The sequence below is a fragment of the Falco rusticolus genome, chromosome 14 (genome assembly GCF_015220075.1).
Source record: "Falco rusticolus isolate bFalRus1 chromosome 14, bFalRus1.pri, whole genome shotgun sequence".
Taxonomy (NCBI): Eukaryota; Metazoa; Chordata; class Aves; order Falconiformes; family Falconidae; genus Falco; species Falco rusticolus.
Window position 1 is genome coordinate 11,894,769 of NC_051200.1, and position 12,046 is coordinate 11,906,814.

A 12,046-nucleotide genomic window follows, 5' to 3' on the forward strand; every position below is an offset into this window, starting at 1 on the left:
TAACATGGACCTTAAAGTGTTAAATAGCGTGGCTTTGGGGGGAAAATTATGTCAGAGGGCTCTCAGGCAGCACAGACATACTGAAAGACAAAGAGCCTGAAACTTAACGTTGTAATAATTTATTTAAACATCGAAGGAAACACCGTTCCCTGGGCTTTGGGCATGCCCTCTCATTCTGTATATACTGCCTTACTTTGAGTTGCATGCAAGCGTGTTCAGTCCCTCCAACAAACGTTTACATAAAGTAATTTCAAAGAATTGTCAAGATATGTACCAAGTCGCTTTCCAGCCCAGCCTGGCACGTCTTAAGCCTCGACTGGCGTGGTCAAAATATTTGGAGGGGTTTGAGGTTCATCGCAGCTGTCTGAAGTTTTTCCTAGATACTGAGAAAGTTACCAGCGAACTCGTGCCGCGGTGTGCTACCACCTGCCACACCGCCTGCCGCTGTCACCCTGTCCTCTCGGGCTGCGAAATTTTTAACTTCACCCAAGAGCACACCAGTAACAAGCCGAACAACAAAGACAAAATGCTGACTGTATCACAGCTCGTCCAAGCGGGATTTATTTTGCCTTCGACTTTGTTCAACAGATGATTTTGTCGGAAAAGAAATCCGTACAAAACGAGTGACACCTTAAGCTGCTAAATTGCAGTAGCGCTCGCATCCACTCAAATAAAAATCCGCCACGACACCGTGCTGCTTCCAGAGCACCGCCAGCGCCGTTTTAAGCCGGAGCGCTGCCCCCCGCCCGCGGGAAGCGCTGAGCGGGGCTGCGCGGAGCGGTCCCGTCCGCCGCGCCCTGCAGCCGGCCCGGCGCCCCCTTCCCCGGCTTCAGCAGCGCGGCGGGCTCGGGGCTAGCGGCACCGGCTCGGGCTTGTGCCTCCGGGTCCAGGCTGGAGCCCTGCCCTGGAGGTGTCCGCTCCCCTGCACCGTCGTTTTCCTCGCGATCTCCTCTTTGGGGCAGCACCGACGGCTGCGAAGCCGGGGGAGCTGTGGCGACAACATCCCTCCTCGCCGGGCCCCTCGCTACGGGACGTGATGTCCAGGCACGTCCCTACCTCAGGCCCCCGACCCTCCCCTGCGCCCCACCACGCTGCCGGGGGTAGTTTGCTCAGAGCTCCGTCGGCGGAACCGGCGGTGCTGCCCGCCTCGCCCGGCACCGATACTCTCCTAGCGCGTCTCCGAGCAGACTGCAGGCTCGTCTTAGCCTGTCCTCCCGCAGCGTGCCCCGGCCGGCGGAACAGCCCGGCTTACCCCGGCAGAGCTGGAGCCGGGGCAGGGGGTGGGCGAGGAAGAGCTGGGACCGGGCAGCGCGCCCCGCGTCCCCCCGGCCCCGCAGCGGCAGGCGCGGTAGCTCCGTCCCCGCCGTGCTTTCAAGGAGCTGCCAGCCCTGTCCGTGCAGGTGCGGGTGTCCGTGCCTCTGGGGAAGGGAGGGAGGAAGGAAGGAACGAAAGATGCGAAGGGAAGGGGAGGGGAGGGACGGAAAGGGAGGCCCGTGATTGACAGCTCCACTGAGTTCGCTCCGCTCACACACCCTCCACCAAAGTTTTGTTTCATACGGAGGGAACTTTGCTGTTGCCATGGAACTTGGGGGTTTTGCAAGCGCCGGCCGTGCCCCCCACCTCCTTCCCCCTTTGGGGCAGCCGAGTGGAAAAACTCAAGTGGCATTGCGGTGGGAGTAGGTGGGGGATGGCCGAGAGCCCCCGGCCGGCAGCCAGCCCGCCCCGCTCGCATCCCACCGCCGCTCCCTCGGACTGCCGCGGCGCAGACCCTCCCCCAGCGGGACCGAGTGCCCGGTCCCGGTGGGGCAATGCGGACTCTCCCCCGGAGAGGGCTCAGCAGCGAGAAGAGTTCAGTGCGCCCTCCCCAGCTCCATCCGTTCCGGGAAGGGGGGGGTCATCCAGCACGGGCTCGCTCCGTCTCCAGGCAGCTTCTGCGGGCTTGGCGCACGGCCGTGCATCCACCCGGAGCCCCAATCCCTTTGTGCCTGGCAAAGGCACGGCTCCCGCTTGCAGCACAGCGCTCCGCCCCGCTCCTCCTCCCCGCGCCCCCGAGGGCAGCCCCGGCCCGCCCGGCGCCCGGGCCCGCTCCTTCCCCCGCAGAGCAGCCGGCAGCTGCGGGGGCCCCACGGGCCTCTCTGCCCCGCGCAGCTCCGGCTCTGCCGCGCCCCGCCGCTCGGGCCGGGAGCCGGGGGCGCAGGGCCGGGGGCTGCGGGAGACGGTGGGTGGGGGCTCGGCCCCCGCGACCCCGAAACATCAACTTTTCGGCTCCCCCCCCTCCCCAGCCGCGTCAGTTACCGGCGTCGGGGCTGTCGGGAACCCGCTCGCTGTATTGGCTGCCGCCCGCTCATTATAGCCCGTCAATCAAATACCCCCGGGATTGCTGGGCGCATCGCTTGGTGCTGCCCCGCGGGAAGCGTCAGCGCATCCGCACCCGCACCGCACCGCGCGCAGCAGTAGTAACAGCACCACCACCACCACCTCCTCCTCCTCCTCGTCCTCGGGAGCGGCGCCTTCGCCCGCCAAGCAGAGAAACTTCCTCCGCTCGCAGCAGCCGCCCAGGCAGGTTTTTTTCCCTTCTTTTTAATTTTCTTTTTTCTAACTTCCTCTCCCCGGTCTGGTGCCCGCCTGCCCGCCGCCCTGGCGCACCTCTTGCCGGCTCCGGCCATGTACAGCATGCTGGAGACTGAGATCAAGACGGCCGCAGCCCACGCCGGGCAGCGCTGGGGGCAACCCCCGCTCCGGGCAGCAACGGCAAAGGTGGTGGAGGCGGCGGGGCCGGCAACGGGGCGGGAGCTGGCTCGGACCAGGACCGGGTGAAGCGCCCCATGAACGCCTTCATGGTGTGGTCGCGGGGCCAGCGGCGGAAGATGGCCAGGAGAATCCCAAGATGCACAACTCGGAGATCAGCAAGCGCCTCGGGCTGACTGGAAGCTGCTGAGCGACGCCGAGAAGCGGCCCTTCATCGACGAGGCCAAGCGGCTGCGGGACCGTGCACATGAAGGAGTATCCGGATTACAAATACCGGCCCCGAAGGAAGACCAAGACCTTGCTGAAGAAAGACAAATACTCGCTGCCCGGTAATCTGCTGCCCCGGGGGGGGGCAACGCGGTGAGCAGCCCCGTCGGGGTGGGGCAGAGGATTGACAACTTATGCCCATATGACGGCTGGACCAACGGGGCTACTCACTGATGCAAGACCCGCTGGGTTACAGCCAGCACCCGGGCATGAACAGCCCCCAGCTGCAGCCGATGCACCGCTACGACAGACGGGCCTGCAGTACAGCCCCATGATGTCCACGGCCCAGACCTCACATGAACGCCGCCTCCACCTACAGCATGTCCCCCGCCGCCTACGGCCAGCAGCCCTCCACGCCATGAGCCTGGGCTCCCATGGGCTCGTGGTGGGAAATCCGAGCCCAGCTCGCTCCTCCTGCCATCACTTCCCACACGCAGAGAGCCTGCCTGGGAGCCCTGCGGGATATGTATCAGCATGTACCTGCCCCCGGGTGGGGATGCCACAGACCCTTCCGCCCTGCAGGGAAGCAGGTTACACAGCGTCCACCAGCACTACCAGAGTGCGGGACTGGGCGTGAATGGTACCGTACCACTAACTCACATATAAACTCGAGTGCCCGGACGGCTCCCCGTCTTAATCCCTAACCCCACCACCGCTCCCTGACTCCACCGGGACGTACGGCAGTGTTGCTCGGCTTAGCAGACTTAATACTAACTTGGAGAAATTTTAAAAAGGAAATCCGTTAGTTGTGTCTATTTTTTTTGTACAAAAAAATAATAATTGAGCAGTTGTTATTTTAATAGAGCACAACTCCTGCCTCCTAGAAGCCGCTGTGAAGTTTACAAACCACGGCAACTTCTTTCCTGGTTTCTGCTATGTTGGGCACTGTTTTGTTCGCATCTTCCAGTTTGATTTCTAGCGTTGCAATGAGTGTAAAAAAAAAAAACCAAAAAAAACAAACAAAAAAAGAAAACCCAACCAAACCGGCGGGCCTTTTTTTTTTTTTTTTTTTTTAATTCAGTTGTTCACATTTTCGTCGTGGTTTCTTAAGTGTTTTTGTCCTTCCCACCTTACCGAGCCTCGCCTGGTTTCTATCCACAATCTGTATCTTTCACGACTTCTTAACTTTAGGATTTTGTCCCTTAAAAAAACGGGGGAGGTGGGAGAGAGCTGTGCGGGTCGCAAACGCATTTCTTTTATTTATAGTAAGCTGTGTGTCTTGTTTTTTCTTAAGCTGTAAACTTAATGTAAATTGGTTTGTGATTTTTACTGTGATTCATGTTTTGACATATCGGATGAAAAAACGTTTTAGTTTTGTTTACCGGATTCTTAAAAAAGTCGAAATGCTCCTTTCTCTCTCTGTCCCTAGTCCTCGTTTGCTTCCTTCTTCTAAACGAAGAGAGATCAATAAATTTTATATCAGGCACGTCGGCAGTCTCCGGCCGGTTTGTGCGGGGCCGGGCGCGGTGTCCCGGGGGCTCCGTCCCGGGGGCTCCCGCGGTCCCGCCGCCCGGCCGGGGAGCCCGGGAGCTGCCGCCGCTTTTCGGCCGGGTTTCTGCGGCTGCCGCGCGGTCGTCGGATTTTGGGGGGCGGGGGGGGGGGAAGGAGCGCTCCTTCGAGGTGATTTTGTTTTTAAAAGCGAAGCGGGACCCGGGCTGTGGAAGCGCCGCTGGTGCTGCTGGAGCTTCTGCGCTGCGAGCGCCGGCCACTTGTTGCCTCTCCGCCCGGCCGGTTTCTCTCGGCCGACGGGGAGGGCAGGGGGTTACATGTATGCGCCTCGGGGTTTTTTGCTCTGGAGGATTTGCCCGGAAACCCGAGCTCATCTGAAATATTTACAGAAGTAAAACCCGTTGGGGAACTCTTAATTAGACTCTATTAAAAATGAATGGTTACAGGAGTCCCCAGAGGAAATAAATAATTCAATCTTTTCAGTATGTTTGACGAGTGTGTTTTTCGTCTGGACAACTTTTCTATCCTTTTTTTTGTGTGTGTGTTGTTTTCCTTCTCTTTTTTTAGGGATCTGCGTTATTGCTGGCTGTGTTTCCGCGGGCGCTGCGGAGCAGCCCCGAGCCGCAGCTCCCGCGGAGCCCCGGGGCCCGGCGCAAGGGCAGCCGGCTTGTCCCGCTCTGTCCGGCAGCGAGAGCCCGGCTCCCGGCCGCCCCCCCGGCGTGCCCCCTGCTCCTGGCTCCGAGCGGGGCCCGGGGACCAAGGGCCGGACTCGGGGCTGGCCGGGCCGGGGGCCGCTCGCAGCCAGAGACGCTCCGTGCATTTCGCAGCGCAGCCCCCCGAGCCTCTGCCCTTCGCTTGCTTCCACTGCCCATCCCTCTGCTGAACAGGAGAGGGGACGGGAAGGTGCTCTCGTTGTTTGGTTTGGCTTCGTTTAAAGGGGCCTGCTCTGCTCGCCCCTTACCAACGGCGGCTTCGGGGGGAGCCTTTGCGCCCGTCCGCTGCCCGCTTGCGGCGGCCGAGACCTGCCGGGGCCGTGGGAGCCGCGATCCCCCCCGCTGCCCCCGCTCCCACCCCGGCCGCAGCGCCGGGCAGCCCGCCCAGGCCCGGTGAGGGGCTTTCTCCAGCTCTTGCAAGAGGAAAATCGATGTTCTGCCAACCAAACCGAGCATCTCCTTCTGCGGTGCGGGGTGCCCGGCCGCCCGGGGCCGGGGGTGTGCGGGGAGCGGCTGCTGCAGGTCCTCGGCCCGAGGAGGGACCCCCGGGCACACGCCGCCCCCTGCACAGCCAAGCCCTCGGAGCCGGTCGTTCCTGGGCCGGGTGGCAAGCCCCCGGCACCGCGCAGGCTCCCCTCTCCTCGGGGGAACAGCTGTGCTGGAACTGGGGGTAATCACTTTGCAAATGCTAACCCGATTTGTGTTTCACAGCCTCAGCTCAACTCTTTCCGCAACATTCCTGGGTGAATTCTGGCAAACCTGTGGCCTCTACCCTTCAGGTAGGAGTGTGCTGGTTACTAGCTCTGTGAGGACAAGCAGCTTCATAACCCGGAGCTCTGAGAGAAGACGGTGGCAAGATCAGTGGTGTCGGGATCGTACACGGAGATACGCAGGGCCGGCAGCAGCAGGTCCCTTTTCCACTCAGCTGGGGGCCAAGGTGCTCCCCAGTGCTCCCCAGAAAAGGCAGTGCGGGACAGCTCTGGGAGGGGAAGTGTGATGATCCTGTTCTCTGAAACAGGTCTCCCTCAGCCTTGCCGGACAGGCGTGTGCTGCACGTCTGACAAAAATCGAGGGCTCCCGAGCAGGTGAGCTGCTGCCAGCACTGGAATTGTATTTGGTATCTTCAGCGCTGAATTGCAGCTGCATCATTATAAGTAGTTGTTGTCTTTATTGAGCTCTCTGGAAGTGGATTCTCTGCCCTGAAATGGGAGAAACAGTGTTCTTCAAAGATTTGCAGTATTTCTGAGTTCAAGTTATCCTCCTTGTTTGCCATAAGTCAGGGCCTAAGGAGAGTTTGTGAGCAAGTCCCTGAGGGATCACAGGGAGATGCCTCTGTATAAACCACCTTGTTCTCTTTGAAAGCTCATCTTAGTGGTTTGGCTTGTGGATGATTTTCCTGAGCTATTGGTTTTGAGTTGCCCAGAAAAAATCCTCCACCCAATTTTCAGTTTTCTGGGGCTGAACTTTATCCTGGAGTTCATAAGTTGTGTGCAGAGCTTGCGGGAAGGGTTATAAACAGGCACACACCACTGGATGGGGGAGAGACCCATTGCAAGCCAAAAGCAATGAACCCAGCCTTTCACACAAGTACAAGTACAGAAACAGCTTTTTTTTCCCTGAACACGGGTGTCTTTTCCATTGGAGAGCCAACAACATAGAGGGAGATATTGCCTGAAAGAACTTTTTTTCCAAAGAGCACTGTTACATCCTTTGCTTGGACTCGAGAAATATGCCTCAAGAACAAATACAGAAACATGTTCCCTTTGAATTAATGCAGGTATGTTTTATGTGTACTGAACTTCATTTTAAAATTTTCAGTTTATTCTGGGCATAGACATACATCCTGCATGCATAATCTACATGCTTTTTGAGCAATGCCTGTGCAGCGTTTCATACTCCTGCATGTGTGGGAGGGATCAGAATCAAGCCATTAGGGTTCTTGGGGAGAGCAGGTGAAGTTACAAACAGTTGCGTACAAGACATGTTCACTCTGTGGAAGACGCATCTGCACAGAATCCATCCGCTCTAGAAATCCACAGTACTTCACAAGACAGGGCTGAAAGTGAAATGCTGAGTTGTTGCATGTGCAAAATCATTAGCAATTGTTTGCACAGTTAAAAAGCCTACAGCCTTATTCTAGAACATCTAGAATAGATGCAAGCACGTCCATTATCCTTAGAAAGACTGAACATCGGGTGTGGAGAGGTTAATAACGTCAGTATTAAAGTGTAATGACAATATTTATGCTTTTGCGTTAACACTTTTTTTTGAATGGAAAAGTGGAAGATCACACTTGGTGCTACTGTTAGTCTGTCAAAACCCCAGCATATTGGGTTACATTTTCAGGGTTCCTTCCTATACCAAATAGCTGCAGAATTAATTTATTTCAAGAAAAAGTGGTGAGAATAATTTAAATTAAAATGTTGAGACAGTCTGGTTGGGAAATAATAAGTAATAATTAGCAGAGAAATCAGATTGTGGGTATTTTAAGAATATTTTTTAAACCACATATTTTTTGTATTTCTGATATTTTTTTGCTATAAGAAGAGATGAATACTAAATTCAGTAAAAGGCATGTGATGAGCATAAACATTTTATGAAAGCATTTATAAATCAAGTGCTTTCCCATATTAAACATGAGACTAATAAAAATACTTTTCAGGAACACTAGAAAGATAGGAACTTGTCTAACTGTATTCTGATGTCAATGGAAGGAATTATTTCATAGGAATGAATACAGCGGAAGAGATGAAGTTAGGTGATGTTCAGGACTGGAATGTCGCTGCTGTTCCCAGTGCCTGCAGTAGTGAGAAGTTTGGTATGGCTTCTTTTCTACCTACCTGCCTCGATCCTAGACTTACTGTAGTCAAGTCCAGCTCATTTACATGGTGCAGATTCAGATTATTTCTGTGGTAAACCTGGAGTGACAAAACACAGAAATCTTAAAGAGAATTTGAATCCATTTCTTTTAAGATGTCGAAAGGATGGAGTGGAGAGCTGCTACTGCAGATCTGTTTGCACAGGATAATTTAGTGCTTAATGCAGATTAAGTTTTGCAGAATAGTTTCCCATATGCTTGTCTATCATGACTTTTTACTGATGCCACTGGATGCCATAATAATTCCAATGCAGTGACTTATTTCACAACAGAATGTCCTCAGGATGAGGAATTACTCATTCTTTGCTATGAATACGATTCACAGCCAACTTCTTTGTGTTGCTAGTCAAGTAAACAGAATTTCAGATTTGCTTCATCCAAAGACACCCTCAGAAACTCTTTATCCATTTTATACCTCAGTTTTCCAGTTCCTAAATTGAGATCTACACCTACTTGGTGCAGCAGGGGAGGTTGTAACGCATATGAGTGAGCGTGTGTCGGTGTGAGCAAGAGAATGATGGGGTTGTCACAGTAAATCCATAAAGAGATGTATTTATACCTCCTCTGTGATTAAGAAAAAAAGTGCATACCACTTAAATGTTATTTAAGCCGGTGTTATACTCAGGATGCTCATCTTTATTGTTGTTGCTAAGTTCAATTATACCATATTTCTGCCAGGTTACTTTTATTCGGTAATATGTCAAATTATGCTAAATCAAGCTAAGCATGATTTGGCCTGGTTTAAAAATGCTTGTGCTAATGTAACTGAAGTCTCCGATTCATATCCACATGAGGAAGCAGCTGGGGGGGGTTTAACACGTTACTGCCCCAGAGCTGTTTGCTCAGTCGATCCTCTGGAAATCACTACACCTTTCTGTGCTTTGGCCATCACAGTTCACGTGCTGGTGCATTGGTACAAACTCACCTTGGCTGATGGGGAGAAGTGTGAAACATAAACTACTACATAAGCTGTGCTGCTTCCAAAGGAATGCAAAGTGAACCAGGTGCTCAGAGCCCCAGATTGCGATGTGTATATTCCATGTGCACAGCAGCCCAGAGCTCGGAAAGAGTCAGGCGTAAATTGGGACAGGCCTAGGAATAAGAGGGAAACTAAGCAATGTTAAAAACTTGTGAGCTTCTGTCATTTGTCTCTTTTGGGGCTTCTGATTGAGACTTCTGGCCTTGGTGAGCTTTTTTTCTTTGTCTCCATGAAGAATATTATGCATCTTTTCTATACAGGCCATAGGAAATAGTATAGCAGTGATTGCACCAAGCCTTCAGGATTTCCCCTTTGTACTAGACTCAGCTTATTCATTTCATGCATCATCATTCACAGCTTGCTGTGCTGATTTCAAAAATTCTATACATCTACTTGACAGAAAGGGGAGAGACAGAACATAGTGGTGGACGTGCCTTAGGTGCATGTAACAACTGTTCCTGAATGCCATTTGCAAGGGAAGAAATCTTGAAAGTCAATGGGAACTTTGCCCATTCAGAGTTCGGGATAAGACACTTGGCATTGATTTCATTTTCATTGTACTGTGCTGCCAAGTTAGAAAAGCTTCTTTTCCACAAAGTTAAGAAAAGATATTTTAATCCAAATCATTCTTTTCTTTTCCTTTCTTTTTTTTTTCCGCCTTTCCTTTTTTTCCCCTTTAAGATTCACTGGGCAGTTTTCATTTTACACCATGTAAACAGCAAATGTCCTAGTAAGAATTCTTTTTTAAAAGTTATACTTTCATTACTGAGCAAAATGTTCCTTTCTTTTAATCTTCAATCTGTTAAACAGGTGAACATTTGTGAAACAGGTGTGAATTTTTTATGAGTGTATCAGAGCTGGGATAGTAACTAAATTAATTGTCATGCCCTTAAAGTAAAAAGGAGTAAAGGAGCTGAATACATAAACTGGCAAAAATATGCATCAAGGTAATTAATTCTGTGTAGTTTTCCAGACATTCGGCAGGTCTGCAGGAGTTGCTGCAGTAAGGATTAGCCCTGTCTGCATTCTCTCGGGGAATGTCCTAAGAACAGTTGAAGTTTCTCCGACTTGGCTGATTTTGTGCAAAGCATGCAATGTTATAACGAAAGGGTTTTTTACTTAATCTCAAAGTAAGGAGGTTAACTTCTTGAAAATATTTTGGTTCCTCTTCCAGTAACTCTTCTGCTCTTCTCTCAATAGATTTCAGTCTGTACTTGTGTCAAAGGGGAATAGTTCTAGCCGAGAACAAGATGTCTCGATTTCAAGGTCCTGTGTACGCAGGTACTAATAATTTTGGATTAATTGCTAAAGGAAATAAGGATTCTTTTGTGTTTTTTTATTTAGACAGCAGTATAACAAAAAAGATTACTTAATAATTTAGACTATAGTGGCATTGAATGGTCTTCTGCAGGAGATTCTGGAGTAGGAAAGGCGATTGTTTTGGCCTCTAGCAGAGGACTGTCCATCTGTAGTTGGAGTTACTTTGTTAATCACTGACTGACAGGCCAGTTAATGATGAAAGGAGACTTGTGAGCTCCATGGAAAAGCAGCATGGCACTGCCAAAATCTGGCAGGTCATTTGGATTTCCTATTACTTGAAACTTCTCCCACAATCATTTTCTTTTCAGTTATTCAAGAGAGGACTAGAACTTAGGCCAGCCTAAACAGATTTCAATAGCACTGAACAAGCGTTAGAAGAGATTTTGCAGTCTGATTCCTGTGCTCTGGTTCTGCTTGGCTCCATCTTCCCTCCTTGATCCTGCCAAGATTCAGAAACTGGATATGAGCACAGCCTCCACACCTAGGTAGAGTACTGACCATACAGTCCTACTCTTTTTTGGACAACTGAGTTTTCACTGGACTGTCAGCGTGTCATTTCAGAATACTGCTCTGATACACACAGTCCTGAGAAAGTTCATTTCTTCTTAAACTGAGGTTTCATCATGAGAAAATCCCTCCTTTCCTAACAGAACTACGGATCTCTAGTTTTTATCAAATTATAGTTCCAAACAGCTTCACAGCAGAAGCTTGTTGGTAGCCCCCAGGGAGTTGCTGACAAGATATGAAGATACTGCTGACATCACGATATTGCAAGAGTTGGCTGCCAAGTACCTCTTTACCCCGCTCGGTGCAGGACTTCAAGAGGAGGAAGGCTGACTAATGGCAAATGCTACCCAAGGGTGGTGTTGGGAAGGCACTGGCAGACATTTGGTGCTTGATCTGCTTCACCCTCAGTGCAGAGTAGGTAGATGAGCAGCAAATGTCCTTTTGTCTGTATCCCCTTAGAGGCAAGCCAGCCTGGGTTGAAAGCATGGCTAAACAAAGCCATAGTTTCTGTATCTGAATGGAAGCCAGAAGAAGGAGGACAAGTTGATGCTGAAGTAAGGGCATGTTAACTTTCTCTGAAAGTGCTTTGTGGTTATAGCGCTAGATTGCCTCCTTTGGTTTGTGATAAGGAAATAGGTGAACGTGGTCCTTGAATGAGAAGCAGTCCCTACAGTAATCTCCTTGAGGAGTTTCAAAATTGTGATGGTTTTGAACAATTCTTAATGAGAACTACTGCCGGCTTCTAAGATTTCTACCTTGGCTTGCCCATAGATGCACTGGAGAGAGAAGCAGCAGATGGAACAGACCTTCATCATCAGAGAGATAAGGAAGTCAGGGTTATAAGCATAAGGTGAAGTAGCTCATGTGGGAGGGTCAGGATTTAGGTTCACCTGGCCTGCTTCATGAGAAACAGGAATGCTTCTAAAGGGGGAGCAGGTGGCTTCAATAGATTGCATCATCAATTTTGTTGCAAAGATCACTCTTGAGCACTTTTTATCATGCTTTAGACTGCAAGCTTTTCAGAGGAATAGGACTTGTTTTCCTCAACTTCAAAAGCAGTAGGTGTGATTTTGATGATCACACTCATTCATATATCTAAGCAGGTTTAATCACCATTTGTGTCTGTCTTAATTCCAGCTCCAAAGACTGGCAGCCCAAAGGGAAGTGTGGGAAAGCAAATAGTAA

General features: G+C 51.2%; 1 pseudogene; it reads left to right on the plus strand.

Annotated features, from left to right (window-relative positions):
- The first annotated feature begins 2,664 nt into the window (after positions 1-2,664).
- LOC119157518 lies at positions 2,665-3,621 on the plus strand (annotated as a pseudogene).
- Positions 3,622-12,046: the final 8,425 nt, after the last annotated feature.